Raw genomic sequence first — 24,202 nt, forward strand, 5'->3', positions numbered from 1 at the left:
ATCGATTAAGGAAAAAGTAGTAGTTCCACATGAGAATAGTATTGAAAATGCTTAATTAAAAACATGTTCAATAAGACAGTGAAGCCTTAGTTTGCATGTGACAACAAATCTGTGAAAATGCATTATGATCGAAAGAATACATCCCATTGTAGAATAGTTTTGAATAAGAATAACTTAGAAATTTAAAATGAAGTACACATGTATAATTAAAATACAATGGCCAATCTATTTCTCCTTCTTTTGTAACTAGGTGGAAGTTGTTTGCCGATGTGGAAAAAACAAACAAACCACAAACCTGCAAACAATGGGAACATTCTTTGCCCTCCCTATACTTCTTGCGGTGTCACGAAACAATTTTCAACACATTCGACACCCAAATGTCTTTGAATAACTCTACATGACAGCAGGGAAGTGGTTCCACCTCCATCGTGACAGTGACACCGGAACCCCCATCCATCCTTGTCGCCTGATTGGTGTGCCCTGATTACGTATTTTTTTAAGTAGATGAATATTGAAAGAGTTATCAAAGACTCGAGGTTCTATATACGAGCTGCTCGCTGCTCGCACAGTCAACTTGTTTATAGCGGCCACCCAAGGGAGACGAAAAATGGCCTATATAGACAGGTGGCCACTATGGACAGGGTGTATAATATAGCTTTTTTTTATAGTGTTAGTGGCCGCATACGACAGGTGGCCACTCTAGACAGGTGGCCGCTAAGGCAGGTTTCACTATACCTCCTTGGCGAGACAGTCTAATCGAGTTATTCGGTTGCGTGCGCTCCACAATCATGACGTTGGTCGAGTGAGTCTAGCCCCCTCAACGTTAATCCACTTCGCAGCTTCGTGCTCTTGCCAAGATTTTGTCCTTCCACTGTACTCATGGACATACTACACATGGACTATGAACGGAGGTCTTTCTTTGATCCCATCATCACCACCGCCACCTGATTATGTGCATCTTAATACGTACATTCAGGTGTCTTGGCAATAACGATTGTAACATGTGATCATGTATCGTCACTAACAAAAGAATCGTTGTTCGCATTTCAGTCTTGTTTCGCTGATGTGCCTTTTTCAGACCGAAATGTCTTTGAATAAATACAGATGATGAGGAGCAACAAAACCTGAGAACATGACAAATTTTGTGTCAAGAGATGGGTAATTGCTGATTCGCACATTTTCGCACATGCATAAGACCTTGCCTATAATGGCAACATATACCTGTTCTCAATTACCATCCCTTTTTGCTCTGGAATAAGTTGCGGAAAAGTGCAATATTGAGAACACAAATGACAATCATTCTGCCAAATTGTTAGCTTTCTTTTAAAAACTGCATGCCTCTCCCAAGCGAAATAATCGTTTGAGGCATGATTTCCTAACATACACCTCACTTGCACATTCACTTTACTTGATATTTGTGAGTTATTTTCTTCTGCGCATATAATGTTTTAGATTTCTCGAATCTCCGTCTTGTTCTTCTCCCGGCTTGCTGGCTGGTGACGATGATGAGATCAAAGAAGTGAAGCATGTTAAAAATGTCTTTATGGGGCTTTTGAGATGTACAGGTGCATGAATTAATTAACGATACGATGAATGTCCTCGTATGTTAGGTCCATGGTGTCATCAAGGAGTGTGTCATATTATAAATGAGCAAACTTTTGTATTGAACAGTATGTCGCAATGATCAACACCTGCTGCTTTTGCAAAGACTTATAGTATTGGCTGAGGTAAGGTGCCAGCTTAATCCACAAAATTTATGGTGTAACTTTGAATGACTTAATGTCACATGACGTTGTAATGACGTATGATATCACACTATATTCGGGCGTAGTTACTAGTGGTAGCCCGGTGTCCCGGGGCCACCAGAAATATACCGCCGGGCCACAACTTTTTAAGGAATGATTTATATTGGTGGCCAAATCGGGCCACCAAATTTTATAGTCGGGCCACCAAAAGAAAAAGTTTGTCTTGAGCCTTGCTACAAATATTATGATGCGAGCATACTGAGGAATGCTCTTTTACAGCGAACTCGCTTGACTTCTTCAAGACGGCAGTTACAACTGGTATGTTCCACCAACTTGACTAGCGCCAGCTACTGATTCTGCTCTCAAAAAGAATTGAAAAAGCCCCCCCCCCCCCCCCCTTCATTTTAGTCTTCAAAACAGGTCTGAGTGAGTTTAAATAGTTTGATGATTCTTGCTCTAGACTTTTTACTCACAGTATAACTTATACAGTAAAAGTTACTGGCATTTAATTTCTGCTGAAAACTGCTACAGTGCATTGCTGATCTCTGCTGATATTTTAGACCAGGACCTTACAGTTCCCCATATTTTGTAGGACATACAGTTAAATCTCACCGCTTTGAGTCTGCAATCAGAGACTAGCCATTGTGTTGGAGAAGATTAGCCAAGCGAATGTTCCTTTGATTGGAGTTCGACTGGGGCAAACTCCCTCGCTTGCGCACTATGGGGCCCGTAGCAACCCGCTCGAGCGTCTAGTGGTTACGGTGTATTTACACGAAAAAGTTTTGGATTATGCTGCTGCGAAATTGATCGGACTTTCACTCAATGACGGTAAGTAATTTAATAACCAAAGTAATAATTGTACTTTGAATGGGACATTGAATGAATTTCATACTCATTTCCTGTGTTCACGCTTTGAATTTGTCTGAAAATAGTCGGTTAGCCGATGAAAAATTGATGAAACTGTGGGCGGTATCATACCGGAATGTATGCACCTCACGTGTAATTCGAGAGTTCGCTGGACAGGTGCAGCGGGACTGGGAGGCGATGTATCTAGTACAAGGGGGTTACAGCGATTGCAACGGGTAAAACATCCGCGATGTCGGGGGTACTGTGCTGAACGCTTGAGAAGCAAGCGTTCGCTCGCGCAGCAGGCTGTGTGGTACAAAAACTAGTGTGATTCCATAGAATGGTTTTACCCGTCAGCACCTTTTGAGTTTTGGTGTTGTCTGGATATTTTTCTGTATATTTCTTTCTGCTTCCATGTCATACAGCCCAGGTCCTTACCTTTGAATATGTTTATGTCTATATTAAGTACAGGCCAAAATAAGAAGCAGTGATTGGGAGTTACAGGCCAGCACCTTCCTGTACCAGATGATGATGGTGATGATGATGATGATGGGATAATCATATTTTGGAATACACCATCTCACAATCTGGAGATAGCAGTTCCAATACCAATGGCACTGGATACCAATTATTGTTGTCCAACTGAGGAATACTGTAGTTACTTTAACACAATTCTGTAGGCCCTATGCTATAGCTTCAATATCACATTGATCAGTTTGAGGAGTGATATTATAATTGCAAAGTATGTACCATCTCTTTCATCATATATCTCACATTCATATTCTATATTTAATATACATTAATATGTGTGTGATCATAAGAACAAGAAAGATTTTCAAATATTGTACAAGTTTGTTTCCATGTTAAACTATCTCAAATGTCCCAGAAATCAAGAGGATCTAGCAACTGTTTGACTCACTCATTAATACAGTACTTTCTTATTTCAAGGTTGTAGGCTGTGTCAATCGCAAAGATGCATCCACAGAACCCATCTTGACTGGGCCTTGATCGGCTTGATCCATCTTCCTTGGGGCAAACTGAAAAAGGCAGCTCAAGATGCCTGAAAAACGGCTCTCAGTTGGTAAGCAGGCAGTGGCCTCTGTGAATATTCATGTTTATCGAGAACAATCAATTTGAGTAACTGTGCTCATGACTGTGTGATTGATGAATGCTCATGCCTAAATTCATATTGTAGTCAGCTATGTATAGGTGAATTGTTCGATGCATATTCATAAGGCTGCTATATTGTGTGAAGCTGTGGCATGAATAGATGGGACGGTTTTTATGTGAATGCGTGTTCGTGGGTGGTTGGATGTCAATTGCCAATTAATTTGATATATGCTGTAGATTTCATGGGCTAGGGTAATGAAAAATAGCATGGATGCAGTATGAAAACACAATATATTGGCTCCAATATTGTTGCATGGGAGATCAAATTATGGCGGTCATGTACAATACGGTAACTGTAGTTGTAGCCATTATATACATGTCACAAGCATTTGCTGAAGTGTAATACAAATTAACATCAAGTGCGGTAAACAAGCACTGTAGTTGGCATGTATCAAGAGAGAACAGAAAAAAAGAACAAATGCTATAAAGTATTTTTTGACACAGGTTTACATTTCAGGAGCCTGCATCTAGTTGCACAGGAAGAATTGTTGATTATAGAGTCAAGTTTTGTTTATGAATGATCATGGTAAAAATGTCAACATAATGAGCATTGTAATAACTTTCTGGATGTGTCAACAACCGTGGACATGGCAATGAGTCATATGTTTTCAAATTGTGTGTGTTTGACATACACAGGTTTACATTTCAGGAGCCTGCATCTAGTTGCACAGGAAGAATTGTTGATTATAGAGTCAAATTTTGTTTATGAATGATCATGGTAAAAATGTCAACATGATGAGCAATGTAATAACTTTCTGGATGTGTCAACAACCGTGGACATGGCAATGAGTCATATGTATTCAAATTGTGTGTGTTTGACATACAAGCATTGTCCCAAATATATTCATAGATATACACACTGGCAACATTTTTGCCTTTATAATTCTCCAAATCCTTTGACTTTGCTTTTAATGGATATTTGTACTAAATGTGATTAATTTCTTTTCCCAAACATTTCATTCCTCACAGTTCCCCCGGAAGTGACATCAGAAGATCTGGTAAGATATGAAATGAGGTATTTTCATTTTATCACGGAAGCAGGCATATCTGGCTTTGTTGCCACCTGTTTGTAGTGTCCACCTGCTTTATGCAGCCACTTTATATTCCCTTGGAGATGAATCAAACATGAAAGAACTTTTCATTAACCCATTCCATACTGATTCATAAAAACCCCATATAGACTTACTACACAGGGCACCCGGTTCCCGTATGGAATGGGTTAATAGCAACTCTTTGTCTTACATGGCCAGCAGCTACCTAATGTATTGTTTGTCTAACCTAGTGGATATTTCACTACAGGTGCAAAGCAGCCACAAACTCCAGGCTTAGTGCAGTAATAGATTGCTCTCCTTTCTGCTGTAAGAGGATTTAAATTTCACATAGTGGCTATTTTGACGGGCAATCAAATTAGTAAATGTTGAAAAATATCTTAATAGCCGAATATTATTTCTGCACTAATTTTGCCACTAGATGTACTTACTAAGTATCAAAGTTAGTAGTGATTTATGACTGTTTGTGTAAGGACAACAAGCGTGTAAGGTCGTTAGCTGGTATCGTATGATATATCAGTACTTTTGGTCACTAACCTGCTCATAGAGGCTATATCTGCTGATAAAGGCCACCTTTGACCTTTCCATTCAGTGGTAACAGAAAGTAAGTTAGACTGAGTCAAAGAGACTTCCACTCTTATTAAGTGCTAGCGGTTGTCAACTATCCATCAAATTTTAGCAGAAGAAAGCATATGAAAAACTCCCAAAACATTTGTTGACAGTTTGACGCGAAAGTTTTCTGGAATATAATGTCCATGTGTGTCTGCTTTTGCATTATTATTCTCAAAGAAAAGAAAAAAAGGGGTTTATTTTCTAGATACAAACTTAACATGGGTGGCTTACTTAGTATCATTGCTATACTTTGTCCAGCACATTACAAGTACATGCTACTAGCTGCCGTACCAGGCTACAGTTAAAAAAATATATATACATCATATATATAGATATATTAATATTCTCCCCCCTCTTCAAATTCAGTAGTTGTCTTATGGTTATTCTAACAAGCCACAAAGTTGCTGTACCTTCAATTGCGTAGCAAAAAACCTTGTGCTCCCTGAGACTAAGAAGCTTTTTTCAGCAACATTCAGTTATATCCATCCAAATTTGAACTAGTGGTAGATTAGCAAACCCACTCATGTGCAGCAATGCCATGTCCCTCACTCCAACAGCAAGACCGTGGCCGTGCACAATTAGGGATAAAGATTGGGGGGGGGGGGGGCGGAGGGGATTTGGTAATCTTCATTCATCTATAGTTAGCTTCCAGTGATCTGAGTGAAGAAAGAAGAAAGAAAGCAGCACTCCATCTTGTGTCTCATTTGGTGAACAAACATAATGAGGGTTACACTCTAAATTCTTTGGATTAAAAATTAATCTAATAGACCATGAGGAGGGACAAATCCAAATAAGATTTTTGATTTCAAATCTAATGGATTTAATTTCTAAATCAATTAGACTACAAATTGTAATCTTATGTGGATTTGTCCCTCCTCATGGTCATTTATTAGATTACTTTTTAATCCAACAATTTTAGAGTGTAGTAGTGCAAGAGGCTATATATTTTGCTGTATACCGTGTAGGTAACCTATTAAAGCAGGTGCTTGTACAGTGTGGATGACATTTCAGAGTGTCCAACTGAACATTTTTAAGTATCCATAGATCAACATCCTATTCACAAAATTGGTCCAGCTGCGCATCTAATATATACTGCAAATTTGAATTGGGTGGCGGATGGACAATGATTAGATAATGCTAGCACTGTAGAAAGCGTGAATATGGCCAATAAGGCTGTCAAAAACAACAACTTGCAAATAAATCCAGAGCTGATATCAGTCATCGATCCACCCCCATCAAACATCCTGGTTGGACTCATATTTGTTCATTTACCGCCACCAAAATACTATTTGCATTTACGTCACCTTGTCCTGTGGGGTTCAACGCACTCAGTGTGGACACACATCGCCTACACTGTACATTACGCTGTGTGACAGACACGATTTCACCTCAAAATGCAATTGTATTTTTTTTTTCATATGTGCGAGACAGTTTGTGTGGTATTTAGTTTTACTGTTCTTTCTCATTACTGTGTGGCAATTCTTAGCCATATATGCAAACAGTATTTTAATAGGGTATTTTAGTTTAAGGTGTGATCTTGATTTCTGTCAGAACCACTCTGTTCACTGTCCTTACTCTCCTTCTTTCTCCCAAATAACTGATCAAATCATGGGCATCACATTTTCATGGTTTTGGCGCTAGTGTCTATTTAGTGTATGAATGGTTTTTACTGTACACCGTTAGTATTTCATAAGGTATAAAACTTAAAACCTTCTTGTCCATTTTAGCCTATGTTGTGCGTACATAATTATTTGTGTTGATGGTAGAATTTTCAAAACCCTCTCAGTCGCTGAATTCATGGCTGAATTAATAAGTTGCATAACATTGCACAGCTTAATGTTGTTCTTTCTTCTTCATTTTTTTTTAAACATTTTCCTGAATTTGTTGTCAAGTACGCTATACAGTTGTAGTTAGTTCCATCTGATCATCTAGCTATTTGTGTGACACTAGGTTTTCTTCAGATACAGCAAAAAACAACAACAAACAAAAAAAAAAAAAAAAAAAAAAAAAAAACAATTCAGCTAGAAATTGAATTTGTCCTCAGGTACAGTAGTTGTTTCACAGAATTGTGTCTGCATTGTGGGTTGTGAAATAATTGGCAAATATCTGACACATTCACATGTATCATGTTGGAAACAAATAAGGGATGCCCATACATAACAAGTATCTCATTTAATTTTTTTGGCACTTTTTTTTTGGGGGGGGGGGGGGTGGGGGTAGTGAAGCTATGGTTCTAAGTATTATCTCAGTTGAAGTAGTTCATGTGCAATTTATGCATGAAGATTATTAAATGGTGTTCATGTTATAAAAAGGTTTGTAAGTAAAGTCTAGCTGACTGTGAGGTTCAGTATTTTTAAGTGGTAATCTTTAGGGTAAATACGAGGTATCCTTGGAGCTGTGGCTATAGGATCAGATCTGTAAACTTTAGCACCTGGGTTAAGTCATTAGGCACATCAGCCTGGCTCTTGATGGTCAGTTTTTCAGGGTCAATTTATCGCTTAGTCCTATGTTTAGATTTATAATATATGCAAGGCAAAGGGCTTTCCCCCTTTTTAAAAGTTTAATACTTGAACATTTTGCAGCGAAGTTGGAATAATCCCTTTATGGAATCTGACCGGAAACTGAATCAATTCATATGGCGTTAGACTGTGATAATTTCTTTAACGTAACTAAGTGTTGATTGTTTAACTCAACAGTGCATATATTGGCAAAAGTTCATGAGAGAATGGAACAGAGAGATATATAGGCCTACTTTAAAATGCTGTTTTTTGTCACATACCATTGTTTTTATGAGTGACATTTCAACATTTTTGCAAGATGTTTTTTTTTCACGATTCGACTCCAGGCTATTGTAAATGCACTAATTACGGCTGTCTGTTTGCGATATTTTTGCATGTTGGCGACCCAACAGTGATTCCCAACATTCGTGAAAATTAAACCCTCACGAGAACAACAGCTTTTACAGTAGAGTAATAGATAGATTTTTTTTTGCTTAGTTTTATATCAATGTTCCAATATTATGTTCAATTTGCATATCCATCCGTCAACAGAAAAACAAAATCAAATACAGAAGCTGCGAATACATGTAGCAATCTCACACGTCTCATTTGCTGCATACTGTTACAATTGTATGTGCACATCTGTATAGTGTATATCTGTATAGTGTTTAAGGATGGAATATTAACCCATTGAGGACGATTTGATTTTGCTATCCAACACATATTTCCCGTAGACACTTGCCCGAGTATCGGACTCGTCCTCAAAAGTTTAATATGAAAGTTCTGTTTGTAAATCTTGGTTCCATCACTTCATGTGTGCCATACCATTGGAGTATGCAGGTGTAATGTCCCCTCCTCCCCCCCCCCCCCCCCCCCCCCCCACCCATACATGGTTCCACTGGGACTAATTGCCCTCAAGAGTGCCTCCAATATGTCATACACTGTAGATGCACTTTCACCCACACTCCATATATTAATAGCTGCATGAAGCGGGAATCCAATTTACATGCAAATCCCTTTTGTCTTCCTATTGATGTTGCAATTCTTTGTTTGCTGTACATACAACATAGTGCTCTTTTGGGAAATCGTTATTACGAAGCATCTAGAGTATGGCCACACACAATGTGCGATCATTAATGCTGCCATGTAAGCAATGCGAAAGCTTTATCTGACCCCATCACGAATATTCGTCACACATGAAATGCATCCCTTTCATCGAGCAAATTGTAACCTTGAAACTAAGCCTGTCATTTGAAAAGACTTCTGTGCTAGAGAAAGGTGGCGGGGGGGGGGGAGGGGGGGGAGGATAGGGGGTTATTTATGTTGAATGAATGCAGATCAATAGCAGGTTCTCTCGCTGTCATACTGAACATGGAACTTAGAACATGGAGAGGGGGTAACTAATGCACTACAGGCTAAACGATGATAGAGGGACCCTGGAAGCTTACCGTAAACCTTTAATATTGTAGCTCCCTTGATTTGCACTTTTGGAAGCTCAACAGGAGCTGATCCGCAGGTTGATAGCCTTAAATCTGCACCAAATGAAACAAAAGGCACACAAAAGGAGCTCTGATGCACTCCAATTATCTTATACATGTAGAAAGCCCTCCTAGCTTCTTCTCTCAATTGTTCTTCACACATTTTTAGTCTTGTTTTGTTTTTTTCTTCTTTGCAAAAAGTAATTTGTCATAGTCTGTAAATACTTTGATGGAGAGAGGTTTGCGGTAACACTAGGTGAGTACATCATGCATCGACTGTTGCTTGGCAGAAGAGAATCTAGAAAGAGGAGACTGAGTTGAGGAGGAAAGTGACATATAGGGAGGGTGTAAGGAAGGCAAATAGTGAAATTTCTCTCAGTTAATTGAGGGGCAGCAGTGAGCTGCAAGTTTTTACGTAATCTGAATGTATCTTAATCTTCTCAGTGTTGTTATAATAGTTTTACATAATGTTCTTTCATATTGCAACATGAAACCTGTTTTCAGTGATTTTCTCTTTCTCAGACATGCCAAAAAGCCGTGCTGATCGAAAAGTGTGCCTTTGAACTCTTAAGTCTTGGAATCAAACACTACATAGTATGGAGTGTTTGCATTGTCTGTTGATATTGCCCTGTAATTCTGCTATGATACAAACCACTTATTGATCACTGATAAGATAAGGGTGTATATTGTATGCTTGGTGTTTGTCACGTACTTCCTCTTACTTCCAATACATAGTGATATAGGATTATGATTATTAAGTGCTTTTATCATCATCATTATTGTTGTCATTATCATAATTGCTATCATATCATAAGAGTGTGCTAACCTGATAATCAGGAATCACTTTCTGGAAAGCCTGTTTTATTAGATTCTATTTAAAATGGATGCCAAATTACAGCTTTATCATCATGGGGTAATCTGACCCCCTGCATGTGCTACACCCTGATTTATATGTTGCTGCTTTTTGATGTATTACATTTTCAAAGAATATAATCAGTTGGCTAAATGAGAGGTCAAAGGTCAGTACCATAACATAGTTTAGATTGCTTGGTGCTTCTTCTTTCAACTCCTACTCTCTAAAAAAAATTGAGTGAAAATGTTCACTCTTAAAGGAGTGAATAACAGAAAAGAGTGAATTTAGAGTGAAATTGGAGTGAATTTTGAGTGAAAATGTTCATTTTCACTCATTTTAGAGTGGGATCACTCCAACATCTTCTAGTGATCCCTGAGGTCACTCCAAAATTAGTGAAAATGAACATTTTCACTCGAAATTCACTCCAATTTCACCCTAAATTCACTTTTTTTTCTGTTATTTACTTCTTCAAGAGTGATTATTTTCACTCAAATTTTTGTAGAGAGTATAAAATATTAAAGTAACATGTACACATCTTTGTATCTTACTTTTTAGATTGAAAATATCCCAAATATTCCAGGGCAAGTCCAAGATATCGCGCACCTTACGTATGGGACATTCAGAGATTTCGAACCTCTGAAAAGTAATGAAGGAGCACTTGGATTTTACTGTTTATCACCAGGAGGACTGTTAGCCCTGAGAAGAATATTGTGTTTCAGTTTGATGTCATTTGACCTTGGGTTAATTATTTTATTAAGAAAAATATGGCAACTTATGTATGGGACCAGAGAAAAACTGGATTTTTCAAAATAAAGTTTGAATTGAAAATTCTCTGAAAGTACCTTACTGATCAAGTTCTGTTTAGAAGTGAAGAAAGGTACAATACTGAAGTACCTTTCAGCAAAGTTTCACTGCAAAAGAATAAAGCATATTTTCATGAAGTTGGTTTAATTAATGAAAGTACACCTTACGTATGGGACATGGCTCAACTTACGTATGGGACATTTGTCTTTAGTGCACAAGTGTATTCATGGGAATGACTTTAAATTTCCCCAGTGTCATATTCAGTTCCACAAATCATGCTTCAACATGTAACAAATGAAATAGACTTCTAAGTGGGTACTTTCCCGGTTCAGGTACCTAACAAAAGCTAAAATAAGACAAATAAAAGTAATTACCAATTTACAATTAAATGTCTTTGTGTGGATTCTGTCATGCATTAACACTGTCCTCATGATGTCTACACATACAGATACAGTATATACTGACACTCTATTTCTAGCCCATTTGTAATACTCTGGTCAATATTTTTTATTAAATGAAAAATGTGCGAATTCTAGATCGCGACCTTGATATAGCATACATGCACATTTACCATGACTAATTTGTAGTCTTAATCATTTCAACTGTAAAATCAAATGTCATGTACAGTGTAATTTGCAAATACAGTTTGAAGCGGGCACTTTCAGTAGTTCTAGGCTTACCTTGCAAGTTTTCTAAGTTTTTATAGAGCTTTATAATTGTTTGAAATGCAGCACAAAACACAACAACATCAAGAGTAACTCCTTTTGCTCTGTAATCATCATGTTTTGCCATGTGAATTTTAGCTTCTGCAAAATCAATCAAATTTTAATGAAGCTTTTAGATTTTAAAAGCTGTGGTAGAACAAAGAGACAGAAGAATGTGTACCAATGCTGGCTTTTTTTTTTAATTGCTTGGCTTCAGGTGAAACCAAAGACAACAAAATTTGTGTTTATACACTTGTACTTTGTACATGCTTGTGTAGTGATACAGGAAATATTATCATTAATTGTACATTAAAATCTTAAGAGAAAATGTAATTCTAGATTTGAAACACATAAGTAACTCACTGATCTGAAACTTACAATTTTGATAAATTCTAATAACCTCATTTGATCATACACTACCAGATTGGAATGCATGTTGATAATTGTGTAGATGTGGGGACCGTATAAAGTATACTCTGTAAGTATGAGTTGATGAAGGTGTCTCAGAGCACATCTGTCTCTTCAAACACAAAATAGAAAAGAAAATTGAATTCCCTATTTGTTTGTGTAAATTGTGTTTTTAGCACTCCAACCACAGAACCAGTATTGATATTGTGGTTCATGGCAATGTAAACTACAAAAGTCTTCATTTTACAGGATTTTCAGAAATCATGTTCATGACCTTGATAAGTCATGATGTATTCTGAGGGTGTGTAGTTGAAATATTAAACATCATATCAAAATAAAAAGTATTCTCATAGGGTTTTTCCTTTGCTATCAACTCTAGTAATGACAAAGTTACCTGCTGTCACCTCAAGTGATTTCTCTTTTCAGTAAGATCAGTACTGTTGTCATTGATGAGCGCTACAAGCACAATTGTTTTGATTTTCCTTTTGAGGCTGTACAGCCTGTAGTACATGCTGAACAGTGTACTGCACCTAAAATGACACTCAGAGAATCCCATTCTCTTGGACAAAGTCATTTTGTAGAGAGGTAAAGTTGAAAATGATGACTGAATTAAGAAAATGTCCAATATCAATATTTTAGAAGGAGGAATGTTAATTGAAGGCCAGCTGCACAGCCTGTAATGAAAATAAGAAAATACATGTATAGATGAATATTTTTTATTTTCCTTTCTTAATCATAGAATGACTCAATAATGCTGTTCTTACACTCTCTTTGAGGTCAACTGAGTAGGAGAGGCAGATATATAGACATATCCTTCAGAGTAGGTGCAAAGATAACCATTAACCAGACAAATGTAAGGACATATAGCATCCATGTCAAAAGGCGGTTTTCCCATTCACTTTGCATGTAATGTCCCATACGTAAGGCATTTGTCCCATACGTAAGCAAACTTTAATTAGTTATAAGATGAAGGACTAATTAAATTTCGACATTTAGTTTCGCTAATCTGGAGTTAAAATGAATAAATTAGAAGTTCCTGAAGTATGATTGGTCAATGTTAGAAATCTTTAGAAAAAACTTAAAAAAACATACTCAAATCCTTACGTATGGGACACTTCGTTCTGGGAAAGTGCATAATTTGCATAATTAATGTGCTGACCTTGTCTTACCAATTGGAAATTTTACTAGCTCATACAGGGGTCATGTCCATGAAGGAACTAGGTCAAGGACAAATTCAGCTGATTTTAGATGAATATTTTTAATTTGTCCCATACGTAAGGTTTGTTTTTGATTTATGCAAATTAAGGCCATATTTCTTGCATAAATTTGCATAATTCAATATTTTCTTTGCTGGAAATATATAATTTAACTCTTTGGCTACAACATGATATCAATAACTTTTTGATTAAATCAAGATGAATTTTGAGCATCTGAGGGGACATTATCTTGGACTTGCCCTCCACCAAAAGGGCACATCCGTAATCAATGAATTTCAAATCTAAAAGTGCAAAAGCCCCCTCGTGTGGGTAAGGGGATGTATGCAATGTAATATATACTGGATAATATGTGTGTATATTTATATAGTGTCAGTTTCTGTCCCAGTTATTTCATCACTATATTGGACCCAGTCACTTGTTTGTAAATAAAATTAAGGTTATCCACAAAGTGGGCTAAGTGCCATATTTACAATTCTGTATACACTTTAAAGTTGTTCCATCATCAGATAGAGCAAAATTAAATCTTTACACTGACACCTCACTTGTAATATAATGGAGAATATCCTTGAAGTTATGATGAAAAATACCCACATTTTCCTGTTATTTTCTTTGTTTTTATATGATGGCAGATTTAGTTGCAAATATCTCAACTTAGTGAGTATAGAGTTAACTCATTTTGTGATCGAACTCTGTTTGATCACTCCTTAGACTGCACATCTGAGATTTGTTTAAAAAGCCATATGAGCTCAATGTAAGATCTGTTTAATGTCGCACTGGAAGTTTAAAAGTCTCTATTCTATTTACATATAGATGAAACAGGGCAATCTTGTATCAATGTAAACATATTATGAACATTGTAACTGGGTAGGAGGCTATGTCAATTGCCCTCATTTACAGCAGAACACACAATACCGTGCAGCCTTAGTTGTCATCAAACATTCATATGAGTAGCACATGTGATGACTGTAAATGTCTGTACACACAAGAGCATAGTACAATTATTGTTTGCAAATAATATCTTGGCCTTTGTAGATATCAAAATTCAAAGTACAGACATTTGGTACAATATTGGGCGCATGCAATAAATGCACTAATAGTGATTATAGAATGGGTAGCGAGAATCCTGCGATCTGATTGGTCGAGAGCTATGTGTTGATTTTTACTGGCCGCACGCTACGTACGCTGAGTCACAGTGGTAAACATGTTATCGCGCACTTGTAGCAAGAGTACGCGTACTTGTAACAAAGGTTTGCGCACTAAGCAAGCGTTCGCGCACTCAGGTTGGCCATGCATCCAGTATACAAATATACCAGGCCTGAGAGGCTCTGGTTGAAACTATGCGCATGAGGTGACTTCAGTAGCACTATTTTCTGAGGGGCTGCGCCCCTCAGAAAATAGTGCTACTGAAGTCACCGAAGGCACATAGTTTCAACCGGTGCCTCGAAAAATTGGCCTGGTATATTTGTTTTATATCCCTCCCAATGAATTTAAGAGTATTCGACTGCTGGTATTCTGTAATTTACCTCTTTTTTAAGGGCATCTTGCTTTACTTTTCAAGAAGATTGACTAGTCACTTACGCTCGGGAAAGCAGCTCAGCAGGAGGGCAGCGCGTACGCGTACTATGAAGAGACAACTGCGCGCTCAGCCGCTGAAGTGTACTCGGTGCATTGATGTACAACGTACTGGTAAACATGCGCAAACTGCAAACTCACTACGCGCTTCACTATCCGATCTGTCAACAAGTACGTTCAGTTGCCAGTACAGTGCGGTGATGTGCGTGCTCGAGCTGATCAACGATGTGACTGTGAGCTGCAGTTGATTGTGTTTTCTGTCGTCTTTCTACCTAGCTAGCTGTCTGTACATGAATATGGACTATCACTTCCTGTTAAAATGCAAGTATACATTGTAAATTTGGCTAGCATTCAGTAACAGCGTATAAGGTTAGATTAGGCACTGGAAAAATTCTAGCGATTGAAGCATCGAGTGCCACTGTAAATTTGTGTGATTCGTACGGTTCGTACGGTAACTGACTCGTTAGACACTCTAAAAAATAATTATTAGGAATGAGATTACGGGAAATAGGGCCTACTGTTAGACAGGTAGAACTAACGTTAGGCTTAACTAGCGCTAACGTTAAAGCAGGCCTACTATCTACTGCAGTTTCGTTTGTCAACATCTTTTGGGTGGGTCGCTCGAGTTAGTGAACTGCGAGACCAACTTTAAAACGGCGAAGCATGAACTCCCCAAAGGCCTACGGTACGTCGAAGAACCCTAACGCTATCTTGCTTATTGTTGTCTAATTATAGATCTACGATATCGCCTACTCTGTTGTAACGTAATACAATTTTTTCTTTTTAGGTAGAATGAGGGCTTTATAAGAGTCTTTCTGAGTTTCTCTAACGTAACCCGTGTCGCATTGAGTGTATGCGTGCCTTGTGGTTCTCGAGAAGCGCAGTGATCTAAGGCGCCGCGATACCCATTCATTTGTACATGAAATCTGTCGCGAAGCAAAGGTGCTGCGATACCCATTCATTTACACGTGAAATATTTCGCGTCGCGACGCGAAGCAAAAAAGGCGCGAAAATCACCAGCGTGGTATAGTTTTTACCATTTCCCTAGGGAGTATAGTCTTTTTCGCGCACTTGTATGGTAGAATTATGTTTTGTTGTTTACAGTGCTCTCGACCAATCAGAGGACGAGATGCATTTTGTGAGGGATATAATAAATACTGATGCATGGCTGGCCGTGCATCCAGTAAAAACTGATGCATGCTCGTCTATGCCAAGCCAAAAGGAAATGCATCCAGTAATTTTGTCATCAGGTAACACGATAGAAAAATGGGTTTTTGACGAGAAAATTACCCATTCTATAAATCAGATGATGCACATGTCTTTTCGTGCGTCAGTCGGAATATAGTGTGCATGCGGTAACTATGGAATTTAGCCTAAACCCACTCGGCTTCGCCTCGTGGGTTAAGCATTCCATAGTTACCTTATGCACACAATTCCGACTGACGCACTCAGACCTGTGCGTCATTTGTATACTAGTGTATACCATTTGTATACCAAAAGAAGTCAATTGTTCAAAAGGAAGAGCTCAGTTGTCTTTGGGAAGAAGTACAACACACTTTATGTCAAACCAGTATTGGGAAAAGGGAAGAATTATGTCCAGTAAACAAACAAGTGATAACCACTGTACTAAAGTGAAAGGAATATATGTTTAAGAGATCACTGCCCCAAATATTTAGCATGGCATTCCATTTCCTGAAAAAGAGAAAGTTGAAACATAATGAATTCTTTGTACACTGTATGGGAAGTGATTGTAATGGCCCTTTGTATGTTATGATGTTCCACATAAAAAACAACAACAACATCAACAAAGTCTGAAGGAAAAGAAACCCATAAAGCAATACAATCAAATTAAAAGAAACAAAGAAAGTTCTCACAAATAAAGCATTGTGTCTCAGGCTCATTTATCTTTTGATTGCATACATTTTGGCTTCCAGAAGCAAATTGTGGATTATATTCAACCTGCAGTAGAACTTGTGTCAAATTGATGATGTCACAGTCTTTTTTCAGTAGCTTGGGTTGGAACCATTTGTGAGCATGGTTAGCAACAATACTGTTCACAGACCAGGCCACGTGAGGTTGCCGAGAACCAGTTTTCATGACGATGAATGGCTAAACATCATCCTTTGATACTTCATTCAATCTGTCAGCGATGTGTACAAACATATTTTGGATATGAGATAATATTCACACCTAATTCTCTGTCACTTCATTCATTAATTTTCCATTTCCAACAGAAACATATACATGTACACTGTACATACATTTCTATGGAAATAGAGTGCACAAATTACATTACATTATCATCATCTTTTGTACATTACTATGCTTGTAATCCACATCAGTTTTTCTATTAACCTACATAATGCTAGTGTATGTATCCATCATGTGCATGCATTGCATGTATTTTTGTTTAAACAAATATTAAAGATGTTTATGTTTGTAATAACCAGCATTGCTCGAGTAAAAGTCTTAAGGTTGAGATATTTTGGCCAATCAGATATATTTACTCCTGAAGGGTTCTTTGAAAAATTGATTTAGCAAGATTAGGAAATATAGGATGCTATAGGAGACGGTGGAGACCAGGCAAAATTCCAGTAGTCAGGACAAAGTTTCACCGTGGCAACACCAGAAGTGTGATGTCCTGTCATCCACTCTTCCCGGGAGTGGATGAGCAAACACAGACCCTGCTGGCAGTATTTGATGACCACTCTGTGATGTATTGTCAATGCCATTATTGCTACCTCTTGCCCTCCCTGTGTGAATAAACCCTCTCAGAATGGATCTTCTATTACTACTTTACTAGGGACAATAGTTTGAGATTGCATGGGGGAGATCCGAGGGGTGGGGAGGAGGAGGGGGAGGGGGGAGGGGAGGGGAAAGAGGGGGAGTGAGGTAGAGAAATAAAGGGAGAGAGAAAGAGATGGGTTGATGGGAGAGGTTTATAAAAGGGGGAGGGGGATTGATACTATAGGGATTGCATAGTTTTGGTTAAGACCTTACTTCAAGTTTCTAACATTTTTTGGTGAGATAATGACAAACCTCACATGAAATAAGAAAGAGCATGTAATTCCAAGAGGAATTCACTGTTTATTTGATGAAAATTGGTTTTGAAATTGCTGAGATATCCAAAACAGAGCAATCCTAATAAGGTGGGACCCACATTTTATTACCATTGCTTTGTTTTACTTTGCTTTTTACAGATGTCTCAGCCACTCCAAAACCAATCTTCGTCTAGTAAACTTTGAATTCATCTTAGAATGGTATATTATGTACTATTTCATAAGTGGTTTCTTGGTATCTCGCAAAAAGTTAAAAGGCCAATCCTCATCTCCACAAATACAATACTATCCCTTTAAGCCGGTACTTCATGCATTTTCCTCGGTCAGTGGGTTAATGCATCTATTCCCCTCAAAGTGTATGTCAAGATTGAAATTGTATAGCACACATGTATGTGCACCAAAAAATTTGGGTTTAGTCTATTTTCTGTTGCCATGGCAAATTTGTCATTAATTGCAATAGATAAAGAGATAAATACTGTAAGTCTCTTGCATAGCAGGTCCCACACCTTCAACATTATTTTTGATTAAGCCCTGATATTTGTTTTTACCTGAAGGCAAGGCAAAGACATTATCTGAATATGCAGAAGGTATAATTATTTGATTTGCCCATTGTTACATAATATTGCAAGCAAACATTATTAACCACACATATTCTTGATGTGACTCCATCAGCATCCAGTAGGGAAATAGACCTTTGGTTGTGTCCGTTGACATCTTTTTGAAAATCAAATGACTCATTCATTCAACCCAAAAAGTCTTCCCCAAGTGCTGCACTTAATCTTGCCAACTTCCATGATATACTCTATCTTTATTGAAGTTTATACAATAAGACATCTTTTTTTCTGGTGTTACTTGAATGGTCCTCATTGTAACATATGATACACCTGTAGAGCACCCATTACAGTGGAAGCCATTTATTTCTCTTTACTCGTAGAGTTTCACGCTAAGAAAATATATTTACAACAACTATTCTGAAATTGCAATACTGACATACATACGCTTCTTTTCATTAAGCTGCATACACGTAGAATATTGTCGTGCCATTAAAACACTGTACATGTAAGTACGTGTGTACACACTATTGTACTGTACGTACAATGCAAGAAAAACAAACAAACTCATAATCCTAGCCTCAACACAATGTCATCTTCTTTCTTGAACCAAAATGAATGTAATCTGATTAATAATGAAACTAGTATTGCACAATGAGTACAATTGAATACAATATGCAGATCTAGACACTTTGTGAGCTACAATGACCCATGCTGTTTTTACAATTCATATGGCGTTCCAATCTCCCACCTAACCTGTTGGTATTTGGACGCTTACTCAACACTTGGGTGCTAGCTCCATTGTTTGCCGTCACTCTGTTTGATTTTCCAATTTGGAGAACTCGTACTCCGATTTTCCTTTGGCAAGGACAGTCTGTCCCATCTCTCTGCTGAGTGCGAGGTACCGGTAATTAAACTCTGTGCGTGTTTGATGGATTATCAATGAACATTGCGTGTGTTGCATGGCTGGCGTAAGTACATGTGCACATACTGTACACACGCTCTAGGTATACAGTGCAGTGACTTTAAGTGATTGAAAAAAATATATAGATAGCTTTAGGTGAGACGAATTTTTTTCTTCTTTTTATTGTACTTGTTCTAGTAGTGGAGTATCAGTTATTCTATCAGAAAATATGGTTCTAGTTTAAAGGCATAATTTACCATTTGCAGATGAAACAAAAACCCAGCATTAGTGCTTTAAAATAGTTCTAAAATGTGAGTTAGGGATAGAAACAACCACTGTAAAAATTTGAATCCGTATAATCGATGTTAAGTACTGTTAAATACACAAAATGTGAACAATAGTTATAATTAAGAATATTTCCAGACTAAACCGTCTACAGTTATAGTTTATTGAGAAAAACACTGATATCTCCTTATATTTTAGGCTTTATTGCAAAAATTTTATATGGTAGGATATTTTGTGATACAACAGACCTACACATATGCATCAAATGTGATATTTTGAACATTTTTAAAATCACTGCTCCCAAAGGTAAACAGGACTTTTAAACATTCACTAAAGCATCAAAGTGAATGAACATTTCTACTCTGCATTTTTTGTATGGATTACAGTAGATAGAGTGATGATTTACCACTATAATAAGGGCTTGCATAATTTGTGAAATCATAAATGTGCATACAGCCATCCATGATGCATGGCACAGATGTTTGCTGATTATTTTACACCTGTAAAGCCCTTTTTACACTTGTGTTTCTTAACCCCGGACTTTCTCTGACCCAGGACTATCGTTAGTCCCGTACCAATTTTTTCAGCTTTTCACACACGCCAATTAGTCCCGTACTATCTCTTGTCAGGGGCTAAGGAGAAAACTGACCTTTTTACACTCGTATTTCTTAGCCCCGGACTTTCCAAACCACATGAATATTCGTGATTACGCTGTGTACTGTACACGTACACGCACGCACCGGCAGCACTTGATTATACCTTGTTTCTGATTGGTCAGTGAGGGTCGGACTTCGTCTCCGTTGCTTAGCCCAGGATTATTTTTTCGTTCTGTTTACACTCACTTGCTTGGTACCGCAATTGCGGTGCTAACCCTGCTATTTTGCACGGCCAGATAGTACGGGATTATCGGTGGGGCTAGCCCACTTTGGCAAAAACGAGTGTAAACAGAAAGTGGGCTAAGGATAGTCCCATACCAACGGTTGGGCTAAGGCCCCCTCCCCCCCAGCCCCACCGTTGGTACGGGACTAAGCAAAGATTTACAAGTGTAAAAAGCCCTTATGAGTGCAAGAATTGACCTCAATTTCTCGCAAATGACCTGGTGTCAAGAAAGGCATCCATTTTCAGAGATGGAATGAGATCTCAAATTCCTGCTTATGAATAACAAAGCCCCCCCCCCCCCCTCATTGCATTCAAGTGTATAAGGTCATTCCCCCCTCCACCAATCACCAATCACCAAACCTCAAACTTAGTATCTCCAGTCTTTGTACTCCATTTGGAGTCTCTTCTTAGATTTCAGAATGCCTTTCATGACCCGAGAGGTCAAATTTTACACGACTGCATCAGTCCCGACATGGTATTTTGCTCAGACTGTCAAGCAGAGGAATGGGAGAATGGAATATAGTGACAGTCGAATACAGTGCCCCCTCTGTTCCTCGAAATTTGCCTTAATTCTCTTTCTCAACTTGAAGTTAGCAGTCACAGCTTATGTTTCCCTATTGTATACATCTCCTCCCCCCCCCCCCCCCCATTCGCCATTCTTTCTTTTGCTGGTCTCAAAAGTTATTACTCTCTTGAATTAATGTATCCAGAAGTCAGTATCATGTGACACACTCTTTTTATATTAACCTGATTAGGATGCACTGATTTTGCTGCAACACACATTTCCCATAGACACTAGCTGGCCGAGTATACTCCTAACTCGTCCTCAGCCGGTTAAACAATTAATGTTTCTCATTCTCCTGATGGCTGTCCTCATCTGAAATGCTGTTTTTCTATATTCATTCATTATTTCTATCATTATAATGACATCCTTTGTCTGCAACTTTTTTTTCTTGGTCTCTTTTCCTCCAGTGTTGGAGGTTTTCTTCTCTCACAAAACATTATGCATAATCTGGCAAAATGTACCTAACATCTAGTTGGGGATTTGTGCTCGGATAGCTGACCTCATGTCACGTATGCAGCACTTAACATTATTTGTAAACCTTCACCCTGGTGAAGATATAGGTAAACTTTTTTTTTTAAGAGAGAGAGAACACCTGTCTATAAAGTCCACCTGCCCATCAAGGTCAATGGGTCATCTTCCCTCCAGTGAGCATGTGGCATATCATATAGAAACCACCTGTCCTTCCCATTAAAGGGATAGGTATAGTTTTGGTTGAGATGGGGCTTCAGGTTTCCATCCTATGGATTTTGAGAAGTAATGAAAAACCTCTTATGAAACCTCTTATAAAATACAAAAGAGCATACAATTCTATAAAAAATTAAATGTTTGAATTAATGAAAATTGGTTTTGAAATGGCTAAACATATCCAAAAAGTAAAGAGGTCCTCATAAAAGGCGCGACCTGCCTTTTACGCCACTTTGTTTTATTTTTGTTTTGAGATATCTCAGCCATTTCTAAACCAATTTTCATCAAATAAACTCTGAATTCCTCCAAGAATTGTACCTCTTTAATATTTCATATGTGGTTTCTAATTATCTTGGAAAAAGTAAACATCTGAATCCCCCATTTCAACCAAAACTATACCAATTACCATCCTTTTAAGACCACTGAATATGTTTCCCCCAGGGAGAATTTGGTGTTTCCTACCAAGCCAGAGGACATCATCAATGTTTTCACTATATTCATGTGACTTTCTTTGCAGGATGACTTCCTGGCGACAGATGAGCTGTTTATCGATTACTTCAATTCCTTTCTACAACTCTCGGTAAGATATGTAGGACCTACATCTAGCCAGCCAATATCCTTGAAACATTAGTATGTACAAGTTAGTGTGCTCTTGCTATAATTGTTAAAAGGAAATGGAACCCAAGTGTGTGAATTGAGATAATGCAGCAATATTTGTAGGTCACATCAATGAAGTTTTGAGGAAAATTGGGACAATCCATTCAAATGCGATATGATTTTAAAAAGTTTTTGTGTTGTCATTGCTGGATGAGAAGACTGCAACAGTTTGTGACATTACAGCACGACAGTGACATAAAGAAAATACAAATAGAATTCAACATATTTTCATCGTTGTAGCATATGAATAAGTGCTTGACTTACCTCTTTCAGAAAGCAGGGAGAATTATATTAAACATTTAACATATGTCAACAACAAGTTGAGGGAATGTGTACTTTTCATTAAAGATGTAATTAAAAGAAAATGTTACAAATGTATGAATGTTCATGAAAGGTTGTAACCCTATACAGTTTTGTAACCCTGTACTGTTTTCTATTTCAACAATAGAATAAGAAATTTACTGAGAGCATTCATATGTGTGCAGCTGTAGGCGAGTGTACAATGATTGAAGGAATGTATGATTCAAACCCACAGACATTTTCGGAGCCCATCATCTTCAACAAGGAAACTGGAGGCTTCGAAGTGGTTAGCAATGAAAAGCAGAGCCTCAAGAACCGCCTCCGCTCCTTGGTCCGCTCCCAGCAGAAGCCCAACCCCATCTACAAGGCAGCGGTTGCCGTGGCAACGGCCAAGAAGCCTCCAAAGATGCCTTGGCACTATGCGGAAGAACTGGAAGAGGAGGTGGACATCAAGACCAGCTTTAAAGTTCAGGTGTGTAGAGTTGTGATGATTACCAGAACTACAGGTACTTGTCATGATAACCAATGCATTACTTCCCTCCAGCAAGTATCAGTGGGGGATCCAGAGAGGGGCGCACAGGGGGCGTGCTCCAAACAAAACAAAAGAAATAAAAAGAGAACAAATGGTGGAAGGGGCGCATGCACCCCCATTTAATTTTGTGAAGGCACCTCCCCTTTATGGAATTCCTGGATCTGTCCCTGAGTATTGATGTCTTAAAATAAAATGATAATTTCCTCTGAGCAATTGTTTTTGCAAATCATTTGTAAGGATTTGGATTGAAATCTGCAGCATAGTTGCAAAGGCTCCTTTTGATATTTTTGTAGTATATAATACTTTTTTATTTATTTGATTTTGAACAGTTCAAATGCATTGGAATTTCTATTCCTGAAATCCTGTTGAACAATTTTAGTCTAAGTGATTCTGTTGCTGTTGTTGTTGAAAAAAGCACTGTAATGTGAAAATTTCTATGCAGTTTGATTGACAAGAAACCAGTAAAAAAATAAAAGCCAATTTATTTGCTTCTTATCTATAATACTATTTTATATTTTGGTTCTGCCGAATTAAAAATACACAAAGTTCATCTTACCTGACCAAGCACGAAAATTTACTCACACTAAAATTTCCAGTGTGACGGTATATAAAACACTTGAACAAAATGGATTTACACCTGTTCTTTATATTTATTATCTCGTTGCAGTGTCTGAACAAAGAGCAAGGCATCCGTTGGGTCAGGGCGGAGAGACTCCCGGCATTCATCCAGAGTGACTGCTACCTGGAATACAGGCTGGCCAAACTCATCTCACAGACAGAGGTAAGGACCAGACATCATTGCATTAAGATGCTAGCTTTCCTAGTACTGC

The 24,202-nt window shown here is 38.0% G+C and overlaps 1 pseudogene; it reads left to right on the forward strand.

Moving 5' to 3' along the window:
* Positions 1–3,647: 3,647 nt before the first annotated feature.
* LOC139718091 (regulator of G-protein signaling 22-like) overlaps positions 3,648–24,202 on the forward strand; it is a 43,064-nt pseudogene continuing 22,509 nt past the window's right edge.

This window comes from Diadema antillarum, unplaced genomic scaffold (genome assembly GCF_040938485.1).
Source record: "Diadema antillarum isolate AM-2024a unplaced genomic scaffold, OU_Dant_1.0 scf00000088, whole genome shotgun sequence".
NCBI lineage: Eukaryota > Metazoa > Echinodermata > Echinoidea > Diadematoida > Diadematidae > Diadema > Diadema antillarum.